This window comes from Ailuropoda melanoleuca, chromosome 12 (genome assembly GCF_002007445.2).
Source record: "Ailuropoda melanoleuca isolate Jingjing chromosome 12, ASM200744v2, whole genome shotgun sequence".
In the NCBI taxonomy this organism is placed as follows: Eukaryota; Metazoa; Chordata; class Mammalia; order Carnivora; family Ursidae; genus Ailuropoda; species Ailuropoda melanoleuca.
In genome coordinates this window covers 75,007,213-75,014,187 of record NC_048229.1, presented here as the reverse complement: position 1 = coordinate 75,014,187, position 6,975 = coordinate 75,007,213, and positions in this window count along the sequence as shown.

The following is a 6,975-nucleotide window of genomic DNA, read 5'->3' as shown; positions in this document are numbered from 1 at the left end:
ATGCGACAGAAAGGGGACCAAGGGAGGCTGCGGCACACGGAGCTGAGGGTGGCCCCTCTGCAGCGATGTGTCTATCTTTGCTAACTAGAAGCTCAGGTCTCATTCTCTTTTTTCCACCCCAAAGAGGAATCTCGGCCATGCTACCTACCACTTTTGGCAAGGGATGCGGGCACAGGAAAGAGAAGACACGATGGCATCTCCAGGGCTGAGACGGGAGGTGTGTTTGAAGCTGGTGGAGCATGCCCAGCTTTTATCTAAAGGCTGCACTTGAGGTCCTGCTCTCCCCTTGGCCTGAGCAGCCTCACCCACCGCCATGAAGGGGTGGCACAGGGTGTCACAGTTGCCTCCCCTGTTCCAAGCTGGCACCAGACTGGCAGCAGGGTTTGTTTGGAATAGATGTTCCTCATCAGAGAAGTCTTAAACAATCTCCCTTTCTGGCCAGAGGAGGAGGAGGAAGGCATCTCTGAGGCCAGCGCCTCCCCCAGTGCAAACAACTGAACCCAGCCTGCCCGCCCGGCTTTCAACTTTGTTGCTTTTGCAAATATGGTCCTGGGTCCTATTTCCCACATCCCTGCAGCCAAGTCCAGTCACAGCCTCCTGGAGGCTTGGCCTGCTCCAGGGCCAGAGACCAGGGCAGGGAGGGAGTTGACCCCTCCTGCCTTCCAGAAAAGCAGCAGGCAGAGGGGTCTGAAAACAGAGCAGGCACAACCAGGGTGAACAAAAATGAGGACCAACTTCCAGAAATGGGAGCTCAGGCCCTGGGTGCTGAGACCAAGTGGCCAAGGAATCCATCTTTATATCCTTGCTCCCAGTTCACTTCCTCACCCTCCTCCTTCCTCAGACCACAGCTGACAAGTCACTTCCTGCCTGCGCCCCTGCAGAGGAGGAGGCTGGGTCACCTGATAAAATTCGCCAGCCCATGGAAACTCCCGTTGATGTCAGTCTCCCCTCTGGAATGGACTGGAAACTCTGTGAGGGCAGGGACCTTGTCAGCCCCAGCACAATGTCTGGCAGAAATGGGGGGACAGAATTGGCGGGGGGGGAGGGAAGGAAATTTCTCCTACTAGGGCTGGCCCACTGTGGTCAGCGGAACCACGGCCCCCAAAGATGTCCACATCTGGACCCCCAGAACCTGTGAAGGTGGGACCTACTATAGCACGTGGGGCCCCTGCAGGGGGGATTATACGAAGGCCCTGAGAAGAGAGATGATGCGGGATGATCTGGGTTACCCCACGGGCCCCACGTCCTCACAATGTCCTTGTCAGAGGGAGGCAGGAAGGACAGAGGCAGAGATGTAATGGCAGGAGCACAGGCCCAGTGATGCCACCACGAGCCAAGGGACCCAGGCAGTCTGCGGATGCTGGGATGTGTGGGCTGCCTGGGTCCTCCAGAAGGCTGTTGATGCCTTGGTTTTAGCCTAGGGCACCCATTTTGGACTTCTGATCTTCAGAACTGTAAGATGATACATTTGTGTGGTTTTAAGCCACAAGGTTTGTGGGAATTTGTCATAGCAGCCACAGGAAGCTGCAGGGCACCCGTGGGACCTCCCGCTGGTCACGACCAACCCCAATGAACCAACATCCGTGATACAGCAGGCATTACTAATAGCCACTGGGTCCCGGTTTCCTCCTCCTTCCCAGTTCGTGAAAGATGAAGTTCCTGCCCCCTTGAAGCCAAGCCACAGGGACATGAGGGGTTCTGGTGGGACAAACAAACAAACATGACTCATGTCACTTCCAAGGCCACAGGACTGCACGGCCGGCGCTGAGCACCCCAGAGCACCCGGAGGCTGCGTGTGGGGGTGACCATATCACCAGCTGGGAGAACTTCCACCCAGCCCCTGTGCGCTGCCGTGTGGAGCAGGTCTCTGATGACCCTCCGTGGACATGGCAACAGAGCTGGGAGAAACCGTTTTATGCCCGTGGGCCTGGGCGTCTTTGGATACCACATGCCATCCTGATAAGGCACGTGGGGACCTGTCTCTGGAAGCAGCAGCTGCCACCCACACACATCTGGTGGAGCTGTTCACATGAGGGGTCGCACCTGCCTCTGGAAGCAGACGCCACATTGTCCAGAGACCCTTACACTGTCCCCAGGGTCCCGCTGACAACTTGCACCCTGGACTGGAGGGCGGGGGGGGGGGGATGTCCACCTTAGTCCCTGGATGACTGTGAAGTGAAATCACCTCTTAGTGTGGGGGGAACGGGGAAAGTGGGGCAGCTTCCTGCATCTCCTACACACGTCCCGAGGGGGTCTCTGAGGTGCACACCCACAGCCACCTGCCCAACTTGGTCCTTTGTGCTTCCTTCCCTGGGACCCACAAATGTCTTCTTGTTTCTCTGCTTCTTCGCCAGGCCCTTCTGCCATGTCTGTGGCTGGGATTCTAGGATGTCAATGGATATTTTCAGAGCTTTATTGTCCCATTTGTCACTTGCTAATTAGTTAGGGAGTGACTAATCAGCAGTGGCAAGGCAGAGAAAATACTCCTATTTTCTTCGGTTTCGGTTGTCCGTGGTTACTGAGAACCCTCTGGATTTATCTGATGGAGTTGGGTGGGGGGCAGGGCAGGCAGTGTGTACAAAATGGGAGTGGGGTTTTCTTTGTCCTTTCCTGGGCAAATATGGACAATGATGGGGAATGTCACCAAGGAGAAGGGCAGCAGCAGCTTCACGTAAGAATGACAGTGTAGTGGTCACCAGTGGGCAACGCCAGGGTCTCTGGAGCCCCTGACCTCAGCCTTCTAGTAATTTCTACCTCTAGGGAAGCACAAACATCCCCACTGAGTTCAGGCCTCCCCTGGCACCAGAGGCCACATGACCGGGCCACACCAAGAGTGCAGATGGTGGGATGAGACCTGTCTACACAGTCCTGCCCAATGCTGCCAAGGTTTCAGAGTCGAGAGCAGGAGGCAGCTAAAGTCCCAGCTGCTCTCCTGAGCCCCCAGTGGACAAGGCCATGCCTCCCCAAGCTGGGGGAACACGCCATCTACTGACTGCCCTCTCCCAGCTGGGCCCCCAGACACATGCGCACGTATCACCTGTGATCCTCACTGCACCCCTTTCACAGGTGAGAACACTGAGACTCAGAGAGCGTGCATCACTAGCCACTGGTCACACAACATGCAACCGGCAGAGCTGCGTGTCCAACCCAGCTGTGTATCCACCGTGTGTGAGAATGAGGGGAGAAGGGGCCGGGTGCACATCGGCATGGGCCAGGTGCCTGGAGTGCACTCCCTCAGCCCTACAACCACAGCATGGGGTGGCTCATATCACACACATGCAACACAGATGCATGCACACATGTGTAAGCACACACATGGGCACACAGAGCTCACACAGGCACGTGTTAAATCCAAGTGTGCCCACACACACACACGTGTGTACACACACAGTTTCTCAACACGGAGGGGAAGAGGGCACGCAGTTACCCATTAGGGAGCGAGTCAGCACCCTCTGCCCCGCTGGGGCACGGGCCCTGCTCCAGGCTCATTGGCCTAGACTGCCAGGTTTAGCAAAGGCCAGTCCTTGCCACCTCTGCCCTTTGGGGATGATTTCATCACTGATGGTGGTTTCCAAAGACAGTAAACAAACAAGGAGGCCTCAGGCCGGCCTCTCAGGGCTGCTTCCCCAACACCCCCACCGCACACGCACACACACGTGCACGCACGCAAACACGCATACGCGCATACCACACAAAACACAGCTCTGGCAGGGATAAGAGGGAAATCTGCTCTGGCAACATCTCGCGGCAGCCCTCTACGCACTCCTGAACTTGCGGGCAGCGCAAGCTGGAGGGAGGAAGAGCAGATAGGAAACCAAGGGCCCCACGTCAGAAAGGCTGGTGTTTTCCAGGGTAAAGTTCTGGCCTCGAATGATTTCCCAGCCCAGCCAGGTTAATCATTGCCCATGAAGTACAAATGATTCCCTCCACCCTCAAGCTGGCCCCTTGGTGCTACTGCAGGTCAAGCAAGTCAGGGACCATCTGGGGGTCAGAGCCTGCCCTCCCCACCCTGTGTTGCCAGCACAGAGGGTCTGGTTGATTGACTGAACGAGCCAGTACACGAGATCATCGGGAAGAGTCCTCTTCACCGACAACCTACTGTGTGCCTGAGCTGTGCTCCCTCCACCCAGGCCAACAGTAAAATGGAGTTAATGGCTAAGTGCCCAAGCACAAGCTAACAGACCTGGGTTCGAATTCCAGTGCCCCCAGTTCAGCTCCGATGGCAGCGGGCTCTGTCTACAGAGCAGACGGGCTACTATGGGAATGAAAGGAACAACGTATGGCAAACAGGGGTTCTCAACTTGCCAGGCGTCACACTGCGGGCAGGTGCTACTAGCATCTAGTAGGTGGAGGCCAGAGGTGCCGCTCACACCCTCCCACAAACAGGACAGCCCCCAAGAAAGGATGACCCACTTCTGTGTCAGTAGGGCCTCTGGTGAGAGATCCTGGCTCAAGGTAAACCCTCCATAAATGTCAGCGGCTACTGGTACCAACAGCCCAACAGCATGACATTACTGTCACCAGACTTCAGAGATGGCAGCTGGACCACCAGCTGTGACTTGCTCGGGTGACAGGTGAGAGCAGAGCTGACCAGGCCTGGACTGCACCTGTGTTCCCTCAGGCCTGGGGCCCTGCCTCCCTCTTTCCTCTCTGCACTCCTACCGGGGGGGAGGGGTGACTTCCGACATTGCTTTCTTGGGCACCAAGTGGACAGACACCCCCGTGTCTGGACCCCGCAGACAGCTCGAAGCAGACACTTCCTTCCCCTTCCTCCTCCCTCTCCCTGTCCCCCACCTGCCACCCTCAGCCCTTGCCTGAGGGCCCAGCATGCCCCTCCAAGCAAGATGTCCACCCCTGGCCCTGAGAACCAGACCCTCCTCCAAGGGTCTGGCCAACTTGGCTGCGGGACCCTCTGCCCGCATGCCCAGGGAGGGGTCAGTCTCCAGAGGGGGCAGAAAGTCCCAGGAGAGCCTGTGTGGCCTGGTCTCTAACACCTTCAGCTGGTCCCTTGCTGCACACCCCACTCATGGCCAAATCAATACATATGGGGTCGACAACCAGCCACGCTGAGACCCTTCTGTGTCTCCAGCCTCCTCCTAGTGACCAGGCCTTGACACATGCTCCTCCCCTGCTGGGACACCATGCCCCTCCTCCTTTGCCCCAAACCCTCTTCACGTGCCTTAGACTTGCTGAAACCTCCCTCCCTCCAGGCCAGGCTCCACCCAGAAGCCCTGCTTCTGCGCGTCCACATCTCCGCACCACCACCGTCTGGCAGTGGAACACACACGTGCCGCTCTGTATGCAATGGCGTCAGACGGCAACTCCTAGGGGACAGAGCCCTTCGGAGCGCTTCCCCTTCGCAGCCCAGAGTCTAGCGCTGCACTGCCCAATACAACATTCTGTGATGCTAGAAGTGGTCTGTGTCTATACTGGCCAGCATGGGAGCTACTACCCCATGTGGCCTTGGACTATTTGAAATCTAAAGACCTGAATTTTTAATTTTGTTTGATTTTAATTAAATTTGAATAGCCGTATGTGGCTACTGACTACCAAATTGGGCAGCACTGGTCTAGAACAATGCCCAGTGCAAAGCAGGTGCTCAACACCCACTGGCTGAATGAATGATGCTCCTTATCCTTCTTTACTACTCCACATTATAATCATCTGCCATCCGTCTCCTCCAGCAGGCCGAGAGCTTCGTGAGGGCAGGGTACGGTTAGACTTGGCTCACCACTGTATCCCCAAAGTATTACATGGTTCCTGGGACACAGACCCTCAATAAACATTGATTAAATAAATGAACGCATGCATGAATGAATGGCCTGCAACTTGGAGCCTCTTTCCCTTCGCCACCAAGCCTACAGAACTGATGAAAGACAGCACTCCACCGAGCTGGCTTCTGAATGGATTTCCAGCCCACTTCCTCCTTCTCATTCAAGTGACGGTCTGCCCCCTGCATCCCGGGCTCTGTCGCACCTGGTGTCAACAGTGAGGAGCCTCCTCCCCTCTTGACTGTCCTTCCCTCTCCCCCTGATGCCAGGAAAGAAGCAGGGCAAGCCGGCTTGCTCTATACTCAAAGGAAAAGACTGGGGCTCCTCATTCCCCCGGGGCTGCTATTCCCTGCCTCCCTGCTCAGGCAGCAGGGCCCCCTCAGGAGGTTTCAGAAAGATGAAAACTCGCAGGAATGAGGATGAACGTGAGATTCTATTATCAATCACCGCCTTTCATCCCCGACTGGTGACGGTGATGCTCGGCAACCCCATTATTCACAGCGAGCATCATCTGTGCTTCTCCCCCTGACTGCCTGGCCCACTTCCTTCTGATGTAGGTCACGATGGATTCTCCCCGCTATCACTAGGTATGCCTCCGGTGAGGGCGGTGGCACTGCTTGAAGCAAATTCAGCAATTCTCTCATGGGCATGCAGAGCCTCTGTGCACTCTCATTGAGCTGAGACCCAGGTTTGCAGGTGCACGTGGAAATCCTGTGCAAAGATCCTCAGGCACGTGGGGGGGCAGGCAGGTAGGGTGGCTCCTGTGCCCAAGAAAGCTGGGCAACTGGAGCTCAGAAGCCACTGTGACATGGAAGCAATGCCAAGAAGCGGCTGGTTCCCAGGACGGAAGCAGATCTGCTGCGTGGTAACTGCCCCTACTTTAGGGTGAGTATCCTGGACCCACTGCATTTAACTCTGCCACCTGGAGCAAGGTGTTCCTCCTTCCCGAGCCTCCTGTTTCCATCTGCAAATGGGGGATAAGGCCGGCACTGCCTCGCAGGAGGGTATGAATTAAATGCATTCGTACAGGTAACGTGCTTAGCATGGGGCTCAGCACCAAAGAAACACTCAATAAACACAGACTATTATTGATTTTGTTATTGTCTCTGCGAGAATCTCTCTCAGCCACATGACACGAACATCCGTTCCTTCCCTCTGACCATCACTGAGCAAGGGCGCCATGCCAGGCACTGTGCTGGGTGTG